Genomic DNA, 25489 nt, shown 5'->3' on the forward strand with positions numbered 1-25489 from the left:
CCATCAAAAACACTTCAGACCTAGCCGCCTGCAAAGCAGCCCTCAATTAGTAACACCAACGCATCAAGTAGCAGCTCTCACGAACTGCATCGAAACGAGCACCAACTACATGATGGAACTCTTCAATCTAGTCAAAGAATTTTCTAACCAGTCAGCCACGGAGACCACCATCCGCCCCTCCCAAAAACTCTGTGACACCCTGTTGGTCTATTTCCACAGCAAGATAAGCACCATCTACAATAACTTTGACTCCCAGCCCACCAAAGTCAACCTCAGACCCGCCACGCACACCAACCTAGTTATTACCTCTTAGATGCCACTGGCCACCTCCATCCACTCTGGGGCACCCACCGACCCCTGCCACCACCACCTTTTTAACCTGGAAACGAAAGAAATAGGCACAGAACTCACCAATATCCTCATCACCTCCATCACCATGGCAGCTTTCCCCAACAAATGGAAACACACGGAGGTCAGACCCTTCCTGAAGATGCCCTACGCTGGCCCCAGCAAAGTAAAAGAAAAAAAATGCCACCTCATCTCTCAGCTCCTGTACCCCACCAGAGTCCTAGAGAAAGCCTCAACCTCCAGCTTACAGAACACCTGAAAAGAAATGGCTTGCTCGATGCCTCCTAGTCTGGCTTTCAACCACAGCACAGAAACAGCCTTGATAGTGGCTACAGGCAACATCAGATCCCTCCTTGACCGTGGGGAGACAGCAGCCCTGACCCTCCTTGACTTATCAGCAGCTTTCGACACCATCTCCCACCACATCCTCTTCAACAGGATCCACAGCTTTGGCATCCAGGGCAAAACCCTCAAGTGGATCGGCTCCTTTCTCGCAGGAAGAACACAGATTTCACCTACCACCATCATTTCGGACCCTAAGAGCATCATGTGAGGTGTACTCAAAAGATCTTCCCTAAGTTCAACACCTGCATGACCCCTCTCGTGGACATCATCAAATCCCAAAGACTCAACATCATATCCTAAGTAGATGACACACAACTCATCCTCTTGCTCACTGAATACCCCTTCACCACCAGAACAAATTTCTCCAACTCCATAACCAGTGTCGCCGACTGGATGAAAACCAACTGCCTCAAGCTAAACTCTGAGAAAACGGAAGTGCTGATCTTCTGGGAAAACACCTCTATGTAAGACCACAGCTGGTGGCCAATCCGAGCTAAGCGCTACACCCACCCCAAAGACCACGCCCGCAACCTTGGCTTCATCCTCAACAGCAAGCTTTCCATGACATGCCAAATCAATGCAGTCTACCCTCCTGCTTCCACACACTCCGCATGCTCTGCAGAATCTTAACAAGGATCTCCCTGACACCAGGAAGATCATGACCCAGGCTGTTGTCACAAGCCGACTTGACTACAGCAACGCACTTGACGCTGGCATCTCCACCCAACTCCTCATGAGGCTCCAGATTATGCAGAACACAGCCTCTAGATTCATCCGAGACCTCCCTAAATTAACCCACAACATCCCCGCCCCCCCCCCCACCTTAGGAACCTGCACTGGCCTCCCCATCCAGAAAAGAGGGCAGTTCAAGATTCTCAGGCATGCCTACAAAGTCTTACACAACCCTGAGCTGACTTACATCAACCAGAGTGAACTACCACAAACCCTCGAGACGCCAGTGTTCCATCTCCCTGGCCCTCACACACACCCCTTGCATTTGTTGCAGCCACAGTGGAGGTCATTAATACTTCTACACCACCTCCAAGACCTGGACCTATCTGCTACTCCCCCTACGAACCTCACCCTCTCTGACCGTCTTCAGGAAGAAGCTCCAGACATGGCTCTTCGACTGAGTCCTGCAGTTATAGCGCCCGGATGCCTACAGGGGTGATAGTGCTGCGCTATACACATATGAATTGATTGATTAAATGTTGCACCTTTCCATGCTGCCCCAACTGCATTGTTGTATTTGTTGCATTTTCATATTATTTCAAGTGTCCATGATCGTTTAGTGTCTGCGAACAGTGCTTAGACAGTTCTAAGATTTGTCAGCACAATCACTATCTTTGTATTTGTATGCGTGGGTACAGCATCTAAAAGGAAAGAGCAACTCCTGCCTTGTCTTTCGGAGAGTTCCTCAAATGAACACAGCCACTCTGTCTCACCCGTTACCTATCTCTAAAGCAGGAACTGTACATTTTATTCTTTTTTTTTTTTCTTTTTTAGGACTAGGGCATTGTAAATGTCATACATTTATTGTAAATCTCTGCCCTATGAACTCACCCAAAGAACATTACTTGTGTGCTGTTTGATTTTGGAGTGAAATAATTTGGTTTCTGGGAAATGTTTGTTCTTCTAAATGTCAATTCTTTTCTGTTTTCAGCAAGCAGGTGTAACGTGCACATTGGAAACTAGTAATAATGGTGCTAGGAAGCCCCCCTCATGCGATTGGGCTGCAAGAAATGACTTCTGTGTGAAGGTAAGTATAGTGATAACATCTCTACTCATAAAATAAAGCACTGACGTTTAGCCTCCTGTATGATGCATTTTTCGTTCAACACACATGAAAACATAGCTCACTATGTCAAGGAGTATATGCTATAGCCGCATATAATATAATATTCAAGCCACAGTTTTGATTATTGATTACTGTCATATTATTGAAAATAAAAAGTATGCAGCTAATACTTAGCATTTTGCATTGTAGTGCAGTGTTTAACTGTTTTCTTTTATTGGAGTAGTGGGAATTGACTGCTCAGGTTCCCTTTCCTGTACCTAATTTCATGTTCAGGATTCCACAGACTAATCATTGGTTTTGGTGAGTGCAGCGCTAGCCAGGGCATCTTTATCCTTCTTGTTATAAAAGTACATTTAGGTTCTCTGTGCATATGTTTCATCTAAGTGGAAGAATGTTGACAAGAACTACTTTGCTGCTGAAAAAAATACTTGTAGTCAAAAACATTACTAATATTTGATATTTCAGGTATTCATTTTTAACTCCAGTTTGGTTCCTTTGGACATTGTTAATTCTCATTTGGATAGCAGCAATGACAATTGAGGTGTTTCCTCACCTCTCATAAATTCCAAATACCCAAAGGGAAAATTACAAGCTTGAACATTCTAATAACTGAAGTTTTATAAGTCTGAATGATCGGTTTATAAGGGATTCACCTACTCAGTTTGCTCATTTATAATCTGGGCCACTGGAATTTTGCAGCAGTGAAGGACCAAATGATGTGACAGGATCGACAGATTTATGTGGCAAGAAAATAAATATGTAGCAAAATCTTTAGCAGTTTAATTTTGCTATTTTATCCTTTGGGCTACTATTAATTCTGATTCGGCAGTCGCAACCCTTTAGTACCAGTATAATACCCGAATTCTGCAATTGGCAACTGAAATTTGACAAGTTAACCCCTGCAAAGGGCCATCCAATGCACATAATAACTTATGATTTTTTTTGCTAGTAACCATTTTAATCATTGCAACATATTCATTTGTGAACTTGAAAAGTATGCAGCAGATGTTGGCTAATGTAACCCATTTGATAAATCATAACCATGCAGAAAATGCCAAGGGCACATAATTGTATTATTCAGGTGGCCCTGTTTGTAGCATAGAATTAGAACTGTTTGGAATTGTGTCGTTGTGCATATTTCTGATTTCCATTAGTTTTAAAACTGACTTTATCCTGCTTATGGAAAGCAACTACTGGCTTCTGTTGTTTTTATGTGAATTTGTTAATTAAAAAATTCCTAGCATTCGTGAAGGAAAGATTCAATTCTGTTAAAGTAACAGAGGTGAGGATTATGCTCTACTTTCTTCCTTTATTTCTACTCCAGCAGAAATCGACATTTATCTAATACCTTTCCGAGAAACCTCCAGGAAAGGAATTTACAAAACAAATCAGCAGTCCTAATGGTCCTTATAGCGAGCCTCCCCGTCTGGTGTATCCTCTTTTTTTTCTCAAATCCTCTTGGTTGTCTCAGTCTCTTTTGGTGGTATCAGATCCTAGAAGGTAACGTAACCTATGAGAACCGTATTTCACAAAACCATAAGCCAAAATGCATACAACAATTGTCCGCAGCAGTGGGAGCCCAATAGTGCCCCACCCAAAGTACATAACATCATCAAGGAAAATTAATTTAAACATGTTAAACTCGTGTCTTATGGTGAGGCCAAGCAATGGAGGAACACCTCAAGGGGAGGTGGTGATATTCCAACAGCGAAGGGTGGGAATAATCCTCGTCTCGATCTCCTTAATATAATTGAAACTTTCCTTCACGAATGCTAAGAAATGTTTCATTCTATGTCGGGACCGGAGCTTGTTCAAAGCTTGTCCATCACTAAGGATGCCATACACAGAATCGGCTTAAAACAAAACTGAACTTGGAATCCCATGACCAATCTGCTGTGTTAAGAATATCCTCCAACCGTGCCCAAGGGTTTAGAAGCCATTACGCCACTGATAGAATGGGTGCCGAACTGGGACACATCAGCGCTGACCTTTTGCATGTTCCAATGGATCCATCGTCCAGTTGTGGGGGAGGATACTGCCTTGAAAGGCTTTTGCAGAGATCTCAAACTTAGCTTTGATGACAGTCGTGCTACTGCTTGGTCGATTGAATATTGAACCCATATATGATGTGCCTTCAAGTACTTAAGCATCCCCCAGTTTAAGTAAACATTTCTCTGCATATTGCAGTACAATGGAGATTTTCTTAGCTTCAGTGAAAGAAAGTCTTGATTTTATTAAAGACACGGAGGAGAGTATTATGCTATCTTCTCTTGCTTTAATTCAAATAGCAGCCAAGAAAAAACTACAACTCCCAGCAAACCTAGCTCGGAAACTACAAAATACATGTCGTAAAGAAGTAACCAATCCGGATAACAGGTAGGTATAAACATCTTGACTGAGAGCAACAAGTCCTCTTTTCTTGCAGAGCAGTTAATCAACTCCGAATAAAGGAAAAATCAAAAGTAAAATAATGCATGCCAATGGAAGCGAGAAAAAGGCCTCCAAACGATAAATGACACTGAAAGTCTTTTCATCAAAATCCAGATGAAGCATTGAATGCTGTAAACTTTGAAGTAGGGATCCCTTCTGCACAGTTGAAGGTAGATCAGGCGGAGCATCCCAGTGTAGACGAGGAAAACTTCTAAGACGTCTGGTTGGTAGCGGTAGAAGTACCTGATCAAAACAAAGGGAGGGTTAAAAGAGGAGAAAAGTGGCGGGATAATACTCGCCTCCGTGTCTTCAATAAAATCAAGACTTTCTTTCACTGAAGCTAAGAAAATCTCCATTTTATTACAAAACACGGAGGCTCCTATTTTGCTAGTTCAAAGCATAGAAATCACAGAACTGGCAACATGAGAGACAGGTTTACAATAGAACGCTCTAAAGGTTGAGACATTTGACCAATCTGCCGATTTGAGAATGTCAACCTAAACTCAAGCTCCCTAAAAGGCCTTGGAAGCCATAGCTCCTCTAGTGGAATGAGCCCCAAAGACTGAAGTGTCAATATCTGCAAGGTTCATGATCCATTTTACCCAACGAGCTAAGGTAGTGGACGAGACAGGATTGTGAAGGGATCTAAACGAGAAGAAGAGTTGAGTTTCAGAAGGCTTTCTCAAATCGTTTGTTCTTGATATATATTCTCTCAAACAACTTCCCACACATAATTCAGCATGATCAGGAAATACGGATAAAAAAACGACATTAGGTTAGTCTTTGTTCTTCTTTGGACCTGAAAGAAAACACCTGCAGCAGTATCAGGGGTGTGGAATTTATTAAAATATCTACTTGTCCAGGGGACAGGTTGCTTCTCAAATCTACTTGTCCTGTAAAATGATCTACTTGTCCCTTTGGTGCCATGTAGTGTGGCGCCAAATTATGGCAGCAATCTCATTATGTAAGAGCTCTGATGATAACCTCTCTGATATGCCAGGGCTACTACCATAGTAGGGCTTGAATACTTGAAGTTGCAATCCCTACTGTAGCAATTTCCATATTTTGCCACCTTTCTGCAGATCTGCATACTGGGGTTGGAGGAAGCAGTAAGCAATAGTTCCAGGGCTGGAATGCCTTTGAGTCTGCAAACCTACTAACCTGCATGTTTTAAAGATTTTCACCAGCTTCTCTCTAATATTTTCCCATAATAATAAAGGTTGGACATTTACTCCTGACAATGGCAGAATTAGAACTTCTTCCAGGGTTGGGAAGAAAGTGGCTGGAGGGAAAATGAACTTGCAAATGCTCAATAGATTTTCACATGAGCAAATCTACACATGCGTATTTACCCATGCTAAAATACAGTTCACAAATATTTTATAGGGGTACGACATATACCATGGGTGCACTTTTGCGACTTTCTTTAAGAATCTGGGGCCACATGTAGGTAGGTTCAGATTTGCGACCCGCAAATTGCGAGTCAGAGCGAGTCGCAATTTGCGAGTCGCAAATCCGAATGTAGGATGGTGTCCCTGACACCATCTGTGATTCGCAAGGGCTTCGCAAATGCCCACCTCATGAATAATCATGAGGTGGGTCGCAATTTGCGACCCCCTTGCGAATGGCGGCCCTCACAGGGATGGTGGCCTGCTGGAGACAGCAGACCACCATGTCTGTGACTGCTTTTCAATAAAGCAGTTTGTTTTTTTTTGTAATGCAGCCCGTTTTCCTTGAAGGAAAACGAGATGCATTACAAAAACGAAAAATGAAACGTTTTCGTTTAATTTTTTCAGAGCAGGCAGTGGTCCGTAAGACCACTGCCTGCTCTGAAAAATGTTTACAGTGACATTCACAATGGGGACCCCTTCCCTTTTGCGAAAGTGTTAGCACCCATTTGAAATGGGTGCAAACTGCGATTGGTTTGCGCCCGCGTTCGCAGAACAATCCTACATTGCACTGCGAGTCGCAATTAGGAAGGGAACACCCCTTCCTAATTGCGAGTCGCAAACCTGTTTTGCGATTCGGTAACCAGGTTACCGAATCGCAAAACTGGGTTTGTGCATCGCAATGTGCTTTTTGCACGTCGCACACAGCGAAAGTCGACGTTTGCGACATGCAAAAAGCTGCCTACATGTGGGTCTTGGCCCCTAATTAGGTCTGGTGTTAACAAAGACATTTTGTTTTTATTAAACTTCTATTTCTCTCTCTTTCGGCTGGCTTTGCTGTGAGTAATTGCACTCTGCCCTTCTACAAGGAGTAGTTTTGTTCAGTGTCAGGAACTACAGTGGCAATCAGTGACAAAACTGGAGGGTGCCCCTTTGCAAAGAACATGGAGGAGCCCCCTATCCAGACTCACTCAGGGCAGGTGCTGTGCTGAAGGGGCCCCCTGGAGGGCGGCTGCGGGGCCTTTGTTATGCCACTGGTGGTAACGTGTGCTTTTAGAGTTCAAAAACGTTTTGGTTTTTTTTTGCCAGTGTTTGTTACAATGTTGAGGGCCTGGTAGCTCCCACAACAATAAAGTGTTACAAAAGCCATGTCAAAACAAGACACGCATTGATGAAACTAAAAGACTTATAAAAATATGTCAGATCAGTTGGCTTTGTCAGTGTTTGTTTATTTTCATGCTTCCCATAATCGTGTTGAAAATGGTTACACTGATTTTCCATTAGAAATATTTTTGGGAAATACTAGCATGCATCAAAACATTTTACTAAATGACACTTCATTTGCATCTAATCAGAGAGCATTCTGGGAGCATTATACTTCGCCTCATAGCCTAAACTTTTCAAACATGTGTATACACTTTTTTTTTTTTTTTGTACTGGAACCAACGTCAGTAATGAAGTGTGACCTTAAAACATTTATTTACAGCACTCACCCTAATAATGAAGGTTTTCAAATAATGAACCATAAATACAAGTTCGAACAGCATTGTCTTTCGGAAACACATTACCTCAACTGCAGAGAGTTCCAATCTCTGTAAACTGGCAGCCAGAGGGGTTTGTGCTGCAGAGGGTTGGGCCTACTTGTCCCAAGGACAAAGTAAACATAAAAACTTGTTGCCCTTGACCCCAAACAAGATGTCCCGGGCGATAGGAATTCCACATCCCTGAGTATACTGTACAGAAGTCACATCTAAAGCTCTAACATTTGAGGGAAACTAGACAGAGGAGAAGGTAAGTTTAGCAGAAAGGAATTTGAGGGAATTTGAGAGTTAGGTTGTTGAGATAAAAGGAACTGCAAAATCACATTGACATCCCACATAGCATTATACTTAGGTAAAGGAGGTTTAGCAAAACGTACTCCCTTTAACAGCCGGCAAATTTGAGGATGTTCACCGATTGGTTTATTGTTGATTCGAACATGTTCCGCTGAAATTGCGGCCCTGGACATATTTACTGTCCTATATGCTCTACCCCGGGCTGCCAGGGATGCTAAAAAATGAACAATGAGAACTAGATCCGCTGAAAAGGGATCGGCACCCCTGACCAGACACCAATTATGCCAAGCTGACCAGGCTGACTTGTACGCCTTGGTTGTGCCGGGAGCCCAGGCCTGGCGGATGAAACTAGCAGCTTCCTGTGAAATTCCTGGGGGAAGACCCGAAACCATCCATGCCACTAGTTAAAGGGAATGATTGAGTACCAAATCGTGACCCATGGGATTCAACAAAAGAGAGGGGAAGAGAGGAAGGAGGACAGGGAAGTCTATTAGCAATTCCAGAGCTGAAGGGAACCAGGGCTGTCCCTGCCAAAGCGGGGGTGATTAGTAAAATTCTGGTGGATTGGCGGCGAATCTGCGCCAAAACTCTGGAGATCATAATGAAATGGGGAAAAGCGTAATTCGTTTGATTGGACCAGTCCTGTTGAAAGCCAACGCCTGAGGATCTGGTCGCCAACTGTAGAAATGAGGGAGCTGGGAATTCAAACGAGAGGTGAAGAGGTCGATCGAGAAAGGACCGAATCTGGAAAAAAAGGTTTTTGAAAACTGAAGGGTGCAGCTGCCAATCGCTGGAGTCTTGAAGATATCTGGAACACCAATCTGCGATTGTGTTCATATTTCCTGGAAGATATTCCACTTGCAGAGAAATTTGATTTTTGAAGACAAAATTCCCACAGACTCTTTGCTAACTCAGAAAGAGGTTTTGACCGCGTACCTCCGAGATGATTTATGTATTGGACCGCCGAGAGGTTGTCCATCCGGAGGGGAATAGAACAGCTTACCTTGTCTTTGGCAAATGTTTGGATCGCAAAGGAACCTGCAAGAATCTCTAAACCATTTATATGCAGTGACCACTCCTCTCTTGACCATAGACCTCCAGTCAAGAACTGAGCACATCTTGCACCCCAACCAGTCCGACTTGCATCGGATTCTAAGACTAGATCTGGTGCTGTAGAGAAAATTGCTTGGCCATTCCATGCGTCTACATGATCGAGCCACCATTGGAGTTCGACACAACAATCGTGGTCTAGCGACACTAGGTTCTCGTATCCGAAACCTTCGTGAAGGTGCCAAATTTTTTACCCCGGGCGCGCTCGATAAGGAAGAGGACCTGGAAATATTGCCTGAATAGACGAGGCAAGAAGACTGATTATACGAGCTAATCCCTTGATTGTAAGTTGTGATTTGTTCAAAACCAATCCTATTTCTTTCTTTATGTGGGAAATCTTTTGAGATGGAAGGTGAAGGGTAGCCTTCACGGAATCTATGAGAAACCCTAGAAACTCCATCTGACAAGACTGAATAAGATTGGATTTTTCTCTGTTGATGAGAAAACCTAGACTTTGAAGGAGAGAAACAAATTTGTCTAAGTGTTCCATCAGAGTGGATCTGTCCTGGTGTAAAATAAGAAAATCGTCTAGGTAGACCATGATTCTGACCCCTTGAGCTCTCATGTATGTCCCCACTGGTTTTAGCACCTTGGTAAAACACCATGGGGCTGAAGAAAGACCGAAGGGGAGGCATGTGAAGCGGAATAATTGGTCCTTCCATTGAAATTGAAGAAATTTCCTGAAGGACTAATGAATTGGGATGGAGAGATATGCATCTTGTAGATCTAAACGAGCCATCCAAACGTTTTCTAGTAACGAGTCCCGAAGATGGAGGATAGTTTCCGTCTTGAAGCGATGGTATGCTACAAAATTGTTGAGCAACTTTAAGTTTATAACCGGACAAAATTTGTTGTTTATTTTTTTTTAAATAGAGTACTTACAAACCCTGAAGGATGAGGGGAGCATACTTCTATTGCTTGTTTGAGAATGAGGGAGTGTATCTCTTGAGAGAGCAATTTGTCTTGTTTTGTTGAAAAAAATCAAAGGTTTTGGAAGACAATGTTGGACTGGAGTGGAATAGAGCTCTATGCAATAACCTGAAACCGTTTGTAATACCCACGGACCTGTTGTCAACATCTGCCAATTGGTTAGGAACAAGGCTGTTCGTCCTTCCACCAACAGTGGACCAGAAGTGAGATCTCTTACATGAGTTTTGAAAGCCTCTGGATCTGAAGCCACGTCTGAAGGAACATTTCCTCTGAGGATAGAATTGTGGCTTGAACTCCTGTTTATAGGAAGTGGAGCCTCTGGTCTGATTGACCGCACCCCTGTGGATGAATCGTCCGGCAAAGCGGCTCCTGCCTTTGCCAGCTCTACCAAAAACACGCGAGTGAAAAATCTTCTGCATAGATGACTGAGCTTTGTCAATTGATTGAAAGGTGGCCACGTATTTACTAAGCTCCTTGATAAAGGAGTCCCCAAAAAGAAATCCATTGGCCTCAAGTCCCATTTCCTTGGAAGCGAGGTTGTTTAACTTGGGATCAATTTTTAATAAAATACTTTTCCGTCTTTCCTGTGCCATAGAAGCATTCATGTTGCCAAGGAGGAAAATCTCCGTTTGGGCCCAATTTGAAAGAACAACTGGGTCGACTTCCTTATCCTACATCCTGGCTTCTTCATCCACATCCAAGATTCTTGTAAGAGGACCGGAAAGATCTAATAATCTGTCCTGGCAGTTGGTCCAGGCCCTGTCTACCCCTTTTTTGGGGTCCTTCCCAAACTTCGTAAAGAACATCAGCATGTTTGGGTCAATCAGCGGAGTGGCGGTTATATTATTAGGAAGGGAAGGTCTGGGACATTCCGATTTCAACCTGTTACGCACCAGTTTGTCTAATGGTTGGCGTAACTTCTTGAAGACGTACGCTGCCACATGTTCGCAGGGAGTCCATTCAGTGGAATTAGGGTGACGGATAAGCGTAGGATCAAACATAGGTTGACCAGCAAAATCCAATAAGGAATCATTGTCATGGGATTTTGATGATGATGATGATGACTCTCCCAGTACATCAAGAGAAGTTTTACGCCTCTTCTCCACAGGCCCTGACCAGATCATGTCTGGATCATCCTTATCAGTGTCTGTATCACCCATATCGTCATCAGTATCTCCCAAGCGAGAAATCTGAATGGGGAATGTAATATTAGAGGAAGTACTTGGTTGAGTAGAGGAATTTTTTTAAAGGAGAGTCCGAATTAGAGGCCGCTTTTCAATTTTTTTGTCTTCTTGGGAGCAGGAGATGAGACATCAAAGGACAAAAGTTTAACTGAGGCTTCAAAGGTCTTTGAAAAATCAGAAATTGAGCTTGAGACAGCGTTCTGAACGGAATCCTTAATAAAGGAATCCAAATTCTCTTTGAAATTTTGAGCCTATTCATCATCAGAAAAATTCTCCATTATAAGATTTATAAAATATATAAAACTAATAAATAGTTAATTAATAATTTCCTGGTAGCAAATAATTACAAGGAAAAAACAAAAACAGTATAAAAAAATTAAGTTCAGATAGTAAGGGGTTAAAAGGCTTGAAAGGCAGAACCAGGAAGTGGATGTCTGTGTGAGAAACAGTTCAAAATCAATAGGAGGCGTGGTTCAGCACTCCTGCGTCAGCGAGCATCGAAAGCAGCAGCCCGGGGGGAAAAGAACATTCAAGGGCTTGCCTGCGCGGGGATTCACCTGGTTAATGAGCCGGTAAGAGTGTAACGCTTGAAGGAGAGCCGCGGAGCGAAGCGGAGCAACAGCTGACTCCAGGACAGCTGATTGCCTGCAGCGCTGACGAGAGATAAGAGTGTAACGGCCGAAACAAGTCCGTTACACAGCGCGCGCTGAGGGCGCTCGGTTTAGAATATTGTGAGCATTGAAAAACAAATGGAGCAAAACAAAGAAAGTTTATGCAAACGTGAAAAACACAATAAATAAATACTTTATAATACCATGAAATACAGTAAACTAACTATAACATGGAAGATTTGTATAAGAGTAGGAGTAATAAAGATAGTACTTATCTTGACTGCGAGCAGCAAGAAAAGAGGACTTGTTGCTCTCAGTCAAGATGTTTATACCTACCTGTTATCCTGATTGGTTACTTCTTTATGACATGTATTTTGTAGTTTCCCATCTAGGTTTGCTTGGAGTTGTAGTTTTTTCTTGGCTGCTATTTGAATTAATGCAAGAGAAGATAGCATAATAGAAGCCTCCGTGTTTTGTAATAAAATCGCTATAGTATGATCCTCTCCCATCTGCTGCTCCAAAGAGACATCCTTTTACACTTGCACCACTCTGGACCTGGGTGAGTTTGCAAGCTTTACTCACTTGGCATTACAATAAACCACTTAAATGCTTGGCTCTTGCAATGAGTATTCACTCTGGCATTTGGCATACCTGATATATTGTACAAATGCATGGCCTCTCCAATTTCCTTTTCTGAAAGCATTCATTGAAAGAATAGCAAATCTTTCCCCTAAGACAAAAGACTTCTGTCCTTAAAAACAAAGCCCATGAGCATCCTAAGTACACAAACTGTGACTGAACAGAAGTACTGATAAGTTGGCCTAAATGCCACCATGTTTGGCGGGGTTGTCAAATGGAGGGGGGGTCTCACTGGTAACATCTTAGAAATGTAAAATATACTGCATTAGTCAAGCTCTTATTGAAGATACAGTGTGGACATGGCACAATTGTGGAACAAGCAAAACTGCACTTGGGCTTTTGTACTCAAAACATCTCTTTTTTGACGTACTGATTACTAGAAGGCATTGCTGCGTTAGATTTAACTTAACTGAATTTGTCACTAAGTTTCTGCTTGCCAACAGCAGATGCCCACCTATGATTTTTTGCTGGCAGAGTAGAGCTTCATACTGTATTCCGCATCTTAAGCCTATTCATGGTGCTGCTTGGTGCTGTACTCTGAGATAACCAAAGTAAAAGAATGTTCCCCTTTGTTAAACTGGTATTCCATCACCATCCATTCATCACTTCAGTCTTGTATTATGTTTGTCTTCTTTATACCACACCAACAGGGCAATATCATTCCAAAAGCACTGTAAATACAAACAACATACAATTCCAAACCTAGTGGTTTATGGATCAAATCTGTTTATTGTTATTTTCAATTATAAACATCACAAATGCAGCACATCTAAATAATACAATTGCTGTAATATGCATCATGCTCCATGCGTAGTGACAAAAAACCTGAACAAAACTTTAACTTTGTTTCCCTGCGATTGGCACGTCATACAGCAATCACTCGATCCCAGGCCTTGTTCCAATGTGATCTTGGTCCTCCGTATAAGTCTCTGCTGCTCAATCACTCCCATTCGCTCAATTCAACTCCAGCACCCTCAAGTAGGCCGGACATGTCAATTCTGTGAACTCAGTGGATAGTAATTGTAAGAATGGTTGCCAGAGTTCCTTAAAGTCCCCACTGCGCTGCTGTGAAGTCAAAGTGAGCTTTTCCATAGCGAGAATGAACCACAGCTTATGGAGCCATGATGTTAATGTCGGGATCTTGTCAGTCACCCACACGGCTATTAGCAGCTGCAATGCCACATTTAAAGCCAAGGCCATCTGCCTTCCTTTCAATGATCTCAGGGGGGAAGTAAGCGGGTTAGGCAGGCCCAGCAAAGTGTACGCAGGAAATCTGGGGATCTGAGTATCAAACGCCGCGTCAATAGTGTCTATAATATTCTCCCAGTACCGATGAAGCTTAGGGCAATGCCATAGTAAGTGCACAAGTGACCCTCCGCCCCCGCACCCCCTCCAACAAAGGCTGGACTTAGTGGGATCCCAAGCATGAATCCGTGCTGGGGTGTAGTACCAATAAGAGGCCACCTTATAGGCTGTCTCTGTGCCTGCCGCATTGTAAGCCGTGTGATGTGTCCTGTAAAAGATACCCTCCCCCTCCTCATCCGAGAGCTCCCTCTCCAGTTCCCTCTCCCACCTCAGCTGACCTCAGCTGCCGAACGGGCCTCCCCGTAAGAGACCGTAAAGCTCCGAAATCGCCCGCTTATTGTCCTTTTTCACTAAGATCCATTTTTCAAACGGTGCTAACGGCCTATCTATAAATGCTCTATTGGCTGGCAACATGGCCCAGTGTCGTGTTTGATAATACATCATCCTGTCTGCCTCCGTTAAGCTATATGTCTCCCTCATTGGGTCAAAGGAGATCACCCCCTGCTCGTCGAAGAAGTATCCTACCCTTTTGCAGCCCCCATCGTACCAACAGTGCCTCCCGTTGCAGGCCCGGACCAAAATCAGAGTTCGCAGCCAGGGGGGGTCATTGGGGACGGGAATGTCGTTAAGCCCAATCTGCTGTCCACCACATCCCACACCCTCATCGACACTTCCGTGACCGGGGATACGTACAGCCCCCGCGCTCTGTGACTGCGCCGGAGCCAAGGCTCCTTCCATATTTGGGAGCCCGCCACCCCTTGGTCCATGAAACACCAGTGTTTCTCGGAAGACGGACGACTCCATTCTAATAGAAAACACAATTTTGCTGCCTGAAAGTATCGTAGAAGGCAGGGGACCGCCAATCCTCCCTCCTGCTTAAGACGATACAACACCCGACGTGGTAACCGCGTCGCCTTTCCCTCCCAAATGAATCTTAGAACCGCTGTTTGAAGGGTTGCTATCGTTCGTGGCGGCGGCGCCACCGGAAGTGCCTGGAACACATACAGAACGCGTGGTAGGATGGTCATCTTCACCGCCACCACCCTACCCAACCAAGACAGTTTACGTCTCCTCAAGGTCTCGCTGCACCTCCCGGGTCAGTTTCGTGTAATTCAACGTCGCTGTGCGAGCAACAGTGGACCCTAAATCAATCCACAAGTATGGGAGTTTTGAGGAAGACCATATAAAGTGGAATCGGGCCTTCAGATCTCTTTCATGCTCGGCACTGATAAACCTGCTCATGGCCTGCGACTTTAGCATATTCATCCGGAATCCCGAGACCCGTCCAAATTCGTCTAGTATCCCCATTAGTGCAAGCAATGAGGTTGCGGGTTCCGCCAGGGTAAGAATCACATCATCCACGTACAATGAAATGATGTGCTCATCTCCCCCAAACTTCACGCCCGTGATCTGAGGGTTATCACAAAGCCGCTGCGCCATAGGCTCCATATAGAGCGCAAACAAGAGAGGCGAAAGCGGGCACCCCTGCCGGGTCCCTCTTTGATTTGAGAACGGCAACGAGAGTGTCCCGTTGACCCGGACCGCCATCCGAGGCGCCTGATAGATACAACGGATCCATGCCATAAAACCCGGGCCCAGCCCAAAGCGCTCAAGCACCCTGAACAGGTAGGGACAATGAACCCTATTGAACGCCTTTTCCGCATCAATAGAAAGGAAGAGCGCCTCCCTGCGTGAGCGATCAGTTTTATCCAATGGATGAAGCAATCGCTTGGTATTATCACTACACTGCCTATGCAGTATAAATCCTACTTGGTCGGGATCCACAAGGCCCTGCATGTAATAATTGAGACGGTGTGCCAGTATGCCAGTGAACAATTTGGCATCGATATTCAAGAGGGAGATCGGCCTGTAGGAGGCGCACTCCCCAGGATCCTGCCCCGGCTTTGGAATAACCACAATAGTGGCATCCAGCATGCTGGCCGTGAGAGCTCCCGTCTGTCAAAAGGAATTGAAGAGTCGCACTAATATCGGTACAATTTCCATACAGAAGGTCTTATTAAAAAAAGTGCGGAAAAACCATCGGGTGACTTCCCGACCTGCAAATGTGCAATTGCTGATATGACCTCTTCCGCCTTTATAGGTTGATCTAACGAAGTCGCCTCTCTCTCGGTCAAAGAAGTAGTTGCTATACCCTCTAGGATTGCCTCCGGAGTTGCATTACCGGGCTTCTCAGCCCCATATAGTCCCCGATAGAATTCCGCAAACGCCTCCGCAATTTGGTCGCTCGTGCGCGCTTCCATTCCCGAGGGAGAGCAAACCATTTTTATCATTGACGCTGCGCTCGCAACCGATGTGCCAATAGCTTCCCACATCTATTACTTCCTATATAATACTTATGCTTATGGCGCACTACCGCATACTCTTCCCAGTCCAACCTCCTTAACTGCTTCCTTACTTTCTCAAGCTCTCGCCAGACTCTCGGTGCACCGGTATGCTTATGTGAACGCTCCAATACCGTCACTCTCTGTTCTAAATCCTCTCTAAGGAGTCTCCTTGCTATATTATCCCTAGCGGACAGCGACATCACCTCACCCCTCAATATAGCCTTCAGTGCCTCCCACAGCGTCGCCAAGCAAGTGGTCCCATCATCATTAAGGCTAAGGTAGTCTATTATTGCACTACGAATCGCCGCTACTGTTGCACCGTTCTGAAGCATTGAGTCCCTAAATCGCCACCCCGATGCGCCCATGCGCTCCATACTCATGACAACCTCAACAGTAACCAGAGTGTGATCCGACAGGGCTCGAGGCTCAATCACTGACTCCCTAACCCAGGGAAGAAACTCTTGCGAGGCCAAGAAAAGGTCAAGCCTAGCGTATGTCTTAGTCGCTGCCGAGTAAAAGGAATAGTCCCTTAACGTGGGGTGCGCCCTCCTCCACACATCCTCCAAGCCTGAGAATATCTCCACACAGAAGCCAGCGTCGCAGGGAAACCCAACAACATTCAACCAATGCGCACAACAAGTGCTCACAACCAAGAAGTCCTCGCACATCCATCTTCACGAGGAAAAGTCTCCACAGGGCAGTAGATCCGTCTATGTTTGGTAAACCAGGTCCCTCGCCCCCACCGCCTGACCCTCTTCAGCGGCCAGCATGCCGTTAGCATCAAGGCCATCCGCAGTTCGGGCCTCCCCTAACCCCCCCCCCTCCTCTAGGCTGAAGTTCCGGCGGCCACGCTGTTCAGAACGGATTCCCACTCCGACCTCCATTCCGAGGCCGTAGGGCGCTGCAGTTTCCTTCTTTTCTCCTTCCGCCGCCAACATGGGGGACCCCCAACAGGCAAGGTCACCTTCTCGCTCACATCCTGGCAGTTCTCCCCAAGCCCAGGATCCGATTTGCTTCCGAAACGGATCTCACCTGCCAGAGCTGTTCCTCCCAACGGAAGACCAGGCGGAACAGGTGGCCCCAGGAGTAGGACACATCATGCGCCCGCAAGTGCTCCGTGATAGGTCTGAATTCTCTCCGCCTCTGCAAGGTTCACACAGAGAGGTCGTGGAATAATTGGAGCTCATGTCCTCTAAAAAGTACCTGATGAAGATTGCGAGCCCGCTGTAGGATCTTTTCTTTAAGCCCAAAGTTGTGGAGACAGGCTAGGATATCCGGGGGGCGGTTTCCAGGGCCACTAGCACGGCCCACATGATGAACTCTTTCCAGGATCATCCCCTGGGTCTCCTCCGGGCCCAGCAGAGAGCGAAACGGGCCCACCACATAGTCCCCAATGTCCTCCTTTCCCGCCCCAACTGGAGCCCCTCTGATGCGGATATTTTGTCTCCTCGAACGATTTTCCAAATCCTCGACCGCTATCTGGAGGAGGTCCTGCTGCTCTCGGAAGCGGACGACCTCTTGTTGCAGGCCCGCCACCTCCTCACCTCAAGGAATCTCGCCGTCTTCCAGCTGCGCCACTGGCTCTCCCAGGGAGGTAACCCCTCCTCGCAGCTCCTTCACCTCCTGGGAAATGTCCCTACGGAGCTCCTGGATGTCGCTCCGAAGCGAATCAAACAGGGAGGTCAAAAAGCCTTTCGTGACCGGGGAGCCCTCATCTGGATCCATCTCTGTCGACTCTCCAGGGGTCTTGTCGCCGGTGGATCCTCAGCCATACCACCCGATGTCAGGCGGGCCCCTGTCAACATTTCTCTCACTGAACGCTACCACTTGGATTTGAACGACGCCATGGCACGCGGGCATGGTCTCGGTTCGCCGGATCGCCCCACCCCCGAGTCTCTCCAAAAGCTCCGTCTGGGACTAAATCACCAAGTGTCGCCGTGTCAAAGATTGCGCCTGGCCTTTGCACTTTGTAGCCTCCTCTTACGAATCTTCGCTTTATATAGCCTCTGCAGCCTCACGCAGGGGCCCGCACTTACTTGTCCTCCTTGCGGGTGAGTATGGTGACCTCGGGGCAGAGCGATGGCCTCTCCTATCTTTGCCCGCACTTCCAGCCCTCTCCGCAGTCCTGGAGAGACCCGCTGGGGAAGGGGGGAGCTCCCCTCCAGCCCCCGACCAGGTACGATAAACAGGGCGTCTGCCAATCCTGGGGTCTAGGCCCCCACTGCAGTCCCGCCGCTCGCGGGCCCAGCGCGATCCTTCTGGGGCTCCGGCCCCTCCGGCACAGGGCCGAGGAAGCCGCCGGAGAAAGGCCCGCCTCGCGGCCCAGGCCGCCACCCAAACCGCTCCGCAGCCCCGATCACGTTTCGGGGCCGGCTGCCCCTCGCTCACTGGGAGCAGCGTCGCGCGCCGCTCCGCCTCTGCCGGGCGACCACCAGCCCTCTGCAGTGCCCGTCGCTTCGGGGGTGCCTCAGGGTGTCCCCCTGCGGGGCCAGTCGACGGTGTTCCGGGCCAGGGCGGCGGAGCTTGGACGGGCACGTCCTAGCGCGCCGCCATCTTGGCCACGCCCCCAACCTAGTGGTTTAATATTTATTTTTATTCATAAAATCATCCTCGAATTCATTTTAGACAAAATTGAAAACCACATAAAAGCAAACCACCTGTAATTTAGGAAGAAATATTTTTTTTTAAAAAATAAGCTACTCTATTACGCTTTTAGAGTTGTACATATCTATCAAATGTGTCACTGTGCAATCACAAATTGATTGTTTTTATACAATTGTGCTGATGGATTATGTCACTGTTCATAATTGTCAATACGTTTCGGTGGCCCCAAAAAATATTTCTTGAAACCACCTTCTTCAGCACATAACAATTTTATATTCCTCCCTCATCAATATTGTTAAAACATTTATCATGTTCGTAGTTGCAAATTCTACAAACAGAACAAAAATACAAAAGTAATATTCATCTTTTTCTTCCAAAAACCTCAAAGTACAGTTATTGGCATACAAACGTACTTTGTTAACTCTACAACGTTATGTATTTGCAGTGCATGGAATAGCCGTACAGTTAATTTGCACCACATGTTTTCCGAATATCGCACTATTCATTCATCATTCACCTATCCTTCTCCTGTCATCCTTCTCTACTTACATCACTCTTGTAAACTCATGTGACATATCAAATTCCCATGAAGTATAAAGATCATCCACCTAACCACATTTCATTCTCATGTTCTTAATGGATTTATATTAAAGCTAACATTATGCACCTCACTCAACATCCCTTTTATTCCTGCCAATAGGCTTGGGTAAGGGATAATAACTCTGGTATCTATTTAGTCCAATACAACAGCTTCCTATAGGTGGGTAACAACAACATCAATTCTATATCTTATCTGTCTCTTTTGAGTTGTTTTTTAACTATCTCACATAATTCTCTCGATGGGGCACCCACCCCCGTAATGTAGAGATACAACGGGGAAATCAAAAATTATAGAATTTTTTTTTTTTTAAATAATCATCCTTTTCTTACCTACTCTAAGAAAAAATACATGTTTCACTATAACGATGAATATATTGACATAATTATAGCATTATATTTATTATGTCTGATTCCCATGTCCGTTCTCACCTCAATGAGTTTAACTCATAAGGGCCCTAATGTTCTTTTGTAGTCCTCCGAGACGCCTCCTACTGATGTTACTAGATGGATGTTGTTTAATCAACACTAAGGGGGTTATTACAACTTTGGAGAAGGTGTTAATCCGGCCCAAAAGTGACGGTAAAGTGACGGATATACCACCAGCCGTATTACGAGTCCATTATATCCTATGGAACTCGTAATACGGCTGGTGGTATATCCGTCACTTTACCGTCTCTTTTGGGACGGATTAACACCTCCTCCAAAGTTGTAATAACCCCCTGAATGTCTGCAGGTAAAAAAGCGTAATCACTACCATTGTTCATATCATTTATCACTGCCTAAACCACCTGCAACTGAGATAATCCTGCTTACCTATGGCCGTCACCTCACATAGACTTCAACAACGGAGGATCTTTTTAGTTATCCTTCTTTTATCACCCCTTTTGTTTCCATTAATATATATCGACTGCCCAGGTCTCGTTCTCGGCCTGTTCAAAAGGCGAGGGTGTTAATACAGTACAATGATGTGATGAATGGGTGGTGATTGGTAATTGAATACTAGTTTAACGTGGGGGAAAATATTACTTTGGCCCTGGAAAAACACTGTCCCATTGGTTCTTGAGTGGTTACTTCCATGTATTACCTGTGGCTACTCACATATAACACCATCAAAATATGGTCAAATTGAAAGTCTCCTCTGCTTCAGGCGTTCAGTGCCTTAAACACTATTTGCACATCATACAGAACTGGATGACCAGCACCTACCTGAAGCTCAATCCAACCAAAACAGAATTTCTGTTATTTGCTTAGAACAGTTAACATGATACAGTACAAATCTGCTCATTATACTTTCATTTTCAATTGTAATTACTTCAGTATGCCATGCATGCTGATCATCATTTCAAAAAAAAAAAAAAAAGAAAGCCTCAGGTTGCTGGGCAAGCTCTTCGTCAGCAGCTGGAAGTGAAATCAACAATGAAATCCCTCCAGTGCTTACACCAAGTAAGTGTGTGTGGGGGTGTTCTAGCTGCCAGTACGTGGACGTGCTGGAGCAGTCTTCAGCACCCATGCGCTGCTGTCCTGGACAGCTCCAGCATGTCCTTAGCTTGCAAACAGTTGAATTTCATACCAAGAACTAAATTGTATTTAAAGCATAATGTTGTTGTTGTGTTTTATGTTCCCCAGAAAAAAAAACTAAAGACAAGAGTAATATGCTTGGCTATATACAATCTGCTGCTTAAAAGGTAATGAAGAAGGCAAGACCGTGAGCCTGACCTTTTTATTTTAGATGGTAGTGAACCAAATAAAATGATGATTACATTTATAGTAAATAACTAAATACAAAGATTTATGGGACAAATTATTGAAAAAAAATGAAAATGTTAGCTTTATTTTCTCTTTCAGCATACAAACAAAATCCTTAAAACAAGATCTCAGCTGAACAGGTTACAAAAATCCTTTGCACTGCCAATGATAAATGTTATAAAAAAACAATTTACCCAAATTAAGGAACCGTTTACCATTCTTCACAGGCATTTAGAGATTTTTTTTTTTTTTTTAAAGTTCGATTTCAAACTACAATTCAAATGAAAATCTTTCTGCTTTAGGCTTTGTTCTGAAACATGTCAACATACATTTTACAGCAATAATTTGGACTGCATATTTCAGTACTGAATTAGAATTGCCACCATTGCTTTGAAGTTAAGTGGATTGGCTTTCTAAGCAGACCGGGTTCCTAAAAACAACTTGATTTCAACATTGAATGGTGGAACTGTTACTCAACCTGCTTAAATAGGGGTTAAAAGACCAACCATGAGAGGACATGATTATTTTACATCCTCAGTAGTAAAATTCCGCCCACATTTCTATTGTTTCCTGGAAATTTTGAAAAAAATAAAAAGTATCCAGGGAAGGAGACTAGCCCAATATTGTTCTGGCACTACACACTTAAAAAAGGAAACCACACACAATTATTGAAAAAAGTGCAACAATTTGGCACATTTTCAATGTGGACTAGCTAGTAGTAAAAGCCTGTATCTTACAGGCTTGCCAGCACCTCTATAAACAATGAACAAACAACAACTCAACACTTGACCCATTTGATTGCTGAGGTTTGAAATAAAAAAAAAACACAAATCTAATCTTTAACCTTAGCCCTAACCTAAGCCCATCCACCAACACTAAAAACATACCTTGCATACCCAAAAAACTAAACTCAAACCCTCATCCTAAATCCACTACCAAATACAATTGGCAAAATAATAAAAGACCCATAAATATAAATCTTCATTCTTGATCCAGGAGCTAAAAAATATTCATATCAATGTTCCATGCACATCATTAAAAAATGATTCAAGTATGTACTCCGTTGTAAAAACCTCTCATCGGACGGCCAACAAAAACTAGGTAGAAAGGTGCATCTGTGGGGCAGACCCGCCGGATACTCTACGTCCAATTTATTAAAAAGAAGCAGCTCAACTCCATGCTAATTCATCCCTTTGTGATAACGTAAACACATGAAAAATGAGAAACATGAAAAAAAAACGCTCAAGGAAGTTTAAAAATAAAGGTTTGCATAATTCAGGGGAGACTTCAAACATCCCTTTAAAAGAAAAGGAAGCATCAATCCTCTGCCTCTGTGTGGCCCCAGAAGGCAATATGCGCACCCCTGTACAAAAATATCCCACTACTGTCGTTCTTTCATCTTTCTAACATCAATCCATTCTTACTCTACAGTACGCATACCATAACTTTGCCTAATAAAGTACCTCAGAGCACTAACTGGACCCTCTTTCTCTTGATCGCAACACTCTACTAACTATGAAAGGTGCAGCAAAACCTACGACATCAAGAACATTGTGTTGCTACAAAGAAAAATCTTATTTTCCATTGATTTCAGTGGGTTCCTTAATTAACAATTACCCCTTTTAAAGTGTTTTTTCATTGATTAAAACAAATGAAATCAAATACATTTAAATGTTAATATTTCTAGTATTTCTAAAACAACTCTAATATTGATACTGTTTTTAATGCATTTGTACATGTGATTTATGTTTATAATTGATTTACAGTTCCATTTAGTTTAAAAAAAAAAAAAGCATTTCAATGTTTTTTTATTTCATATATGTTAAATATTGTTTTTAAAGATAACTACTTCACGTTGTATCAAGTGCTGATTTGATGATTTTTATTTCCAAAGTATTTATTGTCCTGATGTAATTGCTTACTTTTTTTCTTTATTGTGGGCTGCTGTCTTTGAGCACCATTTGTAACAGGGTTCTGGATGTTGCCCCAGCTGTGAAATGCAGTAGCTGTTATTGCCATTCAAAATCCGGACTGACTAGTTAGATGGTGTTTGTCCTGATGTAAGCCTTTGTATTTCACTTACACGCTCTTTCAGCTGACAACATTCACTTTTCTTAATTTGTTAATGTCAGGATGGCTGCATTGTGGTATAAATAATAGGGTCGTCTTGATCTCCTTAATTAACATTGCTTTGTGGGAACCACAATGGTTAAATGTTGTGATCTTTTCTGAAACATTGTATCCTTTTACTGAAACATTCTTATAATTTGTATGTTCTGTAGTGTTAACCTTTTTGTTCTAATATAGTCTTTTCAAAATATTTCCAAATGATTAATATTAAAATCATACGATTTATAGAGCGCCCACGCTGAGTTTATCCACATAATATTGATTGGTATATTCAGGGGCATCAGTGGTTGTATTAGACTTTTACAATGGAAGAAAAACAAATTTCTTTCATAGTGCTCTGTATGTTTGGGAGCGGTCTTGTGAGAGTAAATGGTGCATTTCCTTATTTAGATTCTGGATGGTGTCTGTTAATGTGAGCAAAGTGTTTTGTACCTTGGATGAGATGATCTCGTCCAAGGCTACAGTTCCCCTGTGCCTTGGACGAGATCATCTCGTCCATGGCACAGGGGAACTTGGGGGCGCGCTAGCGCGCTCCCGTGCACCCCCCCCCCTGTGACGTCAGCGCACGAGCGTGCGCTGATTTGTCACAGGGGCCTCCCTAGTCGCGCTGGAAGCTCTGCTTCCAGCGCGATTGAAAGAGAAATGCAAAAGCATTTCTCTTTCAATCACTGGGGAGGCCCGGAGGGCCTTCAAAGGGAAGGAAAAGTATTTCCTTCCCTTTGAAGTCTCTCCGAGGGTTTCAAAAGCCGGATTTGAAACCCCACTAGACACCAGGGATTTTTTTTTTTTTACTGTTATTGACAAAAGGGAGCGACCCCTTGGGCAAGGGTCGCTCCCAGGGGGGGCATATTTTCGGGAAGGCCTTTTCTGCCCCCCCTGGGGGCATATCGGCCCATTATTAGGCCGATCTGCCCCCAGGGGGGGCAGAAACCTCTAGGCGCCAGGGCAAATTTTTTGTTTGTGTTTTTTTTTTTTGTTTCTTTTTTTAGAGATGGGGAGCGACCCATCAGGCAAGGGTCGCTCCCCTTGGGGGGCAAATTGTATTTAGGCCATTTCTGCCCCCCTGGGGGCAGATTGGCCGATTTTAGGTCAATCTGCCCCCAAGGGGGCAGAAACCACTAGGCACCGGGGATTTGTTTTTTGGCGCCAATGTCACGCAGGGGGAGCGACCCCGTAGGCAAGGGTCACTCCCGGGCAGCGGCAGAGGGGGTTGGGGGGGGGGGGTCAAATTTATTTTAGGGCATTTCTGCCCCCCCCCTCCCGGGGCCGGCTGAGCTAGAGGCCAAACTCCACAGGTAGGCACTTTGCAAAAAACACCTGTTTTCTGTGAAAAAATATGTTCTGTCCACGTTGTGTTTTGGGCCATTTCCTTTCGTGGGCGCTAGGCCTACCCACAGAAGTGAGGTACCATTTTTATCGAGAGACTTAGGGGAACGCTGGGTGAAAGGAAATTTGTGGCTCCTCTCAGATTCCAGAACTTTCTGCCACTGAAATGTGAGGAACATGTGTTTTTTTTAGCCAAATGTTGAGGTTTGCAAAGGATTCTGGGTAACAGAACCTGGTTCGAGCCCCACAAGTCACCCCATCTTGGATTCCCCTAGGTCTCTAGTTTTCAGAAATGCACAGGTTTGGTAGGTTTCCCTAGGTGCCGGCTGAGCTACAGGCCAAAATCCACAGGTAGGCACTGTTTTCTTTCAAAAATTTGGATGTGTCCACGTTGCGCTTTGGGGCGTTTCCTGTCGCGGGCTCTAGGCCTACCCACACAAGTGAGGTATCATTTTTATCAGGAGACTTGGGGGAACGCTGGGTGGAAGGAAATTTGTGGCTCCTCTCAGATTCCCGAACTTTCTGCCACAGAAATGTGAGGAACATGTGTTTTTTTTTTTAGCCAGATTTTGAGGTTTGCAAAGGATTCTGGGTAACAGAACCTGGTCCGAGCCCCGCAAGTCACCCCTCCTTGGATTCCCCTAGGTCTCTAGTTTTCAGAAATGCACAGGTTTGGTAGGTTTCCCTAGGTGCCGGCTGAGCTAGAGGCCAAAATCTACAGGTAGGCACTTCGCAAAAAACACCTCTGTTTTCTTCCAAAAATTTGGATGTGTCCACGTTGCGCTTTGGGGCGTTTCCTGTCGCGGGCGCTAGGC

General features: G+C 44.5%; 1 protein-coding gene across 6 annotated transcripts in view; it reads left to right on the forward strand.

Moving 5' to 3' along the window:
* Positions 1-25489, forward strand: part of SLC35A5 (solute carrier family 35 member A5) — a 142875-nt gene that overhangs the window by 22157 nt on the left and 95229 nt on the right. For 4 of the 6 annotated variants that reach the window (XM_069204177.1, XM_069204172.1, XM_069204174.1 and 1 more), the window contains one exon: positions 2357-2452. The gene's annotated coding sequence lies outside the window, so the exon portion shown is untranslated. Of the gene's footprint in view, positions 1-2356; positions 2453-23188; positions 23279-25489 lie in introns of all 6 variants that reach the window. The other 2 variants (XM_069204173.1, XM_069204176.1) reach the window with 1 other exon arrangement.

This window comes from Pleurodeles waltl, chromosome 8 (genome assembly GCF_031143425.1).
Source record: "Pleurodeles waltl isolate 20211129_DDA chromosome 8, aPleWal1.hap1.20221129, whole genome shotgun sequence".
Taxonomy (NCBI): Eukaryota; Metazoa; Chordata; class Amphibia; order Caudata; family Salamandridae; genus Pleurodeles; species Pleurodeles waltl.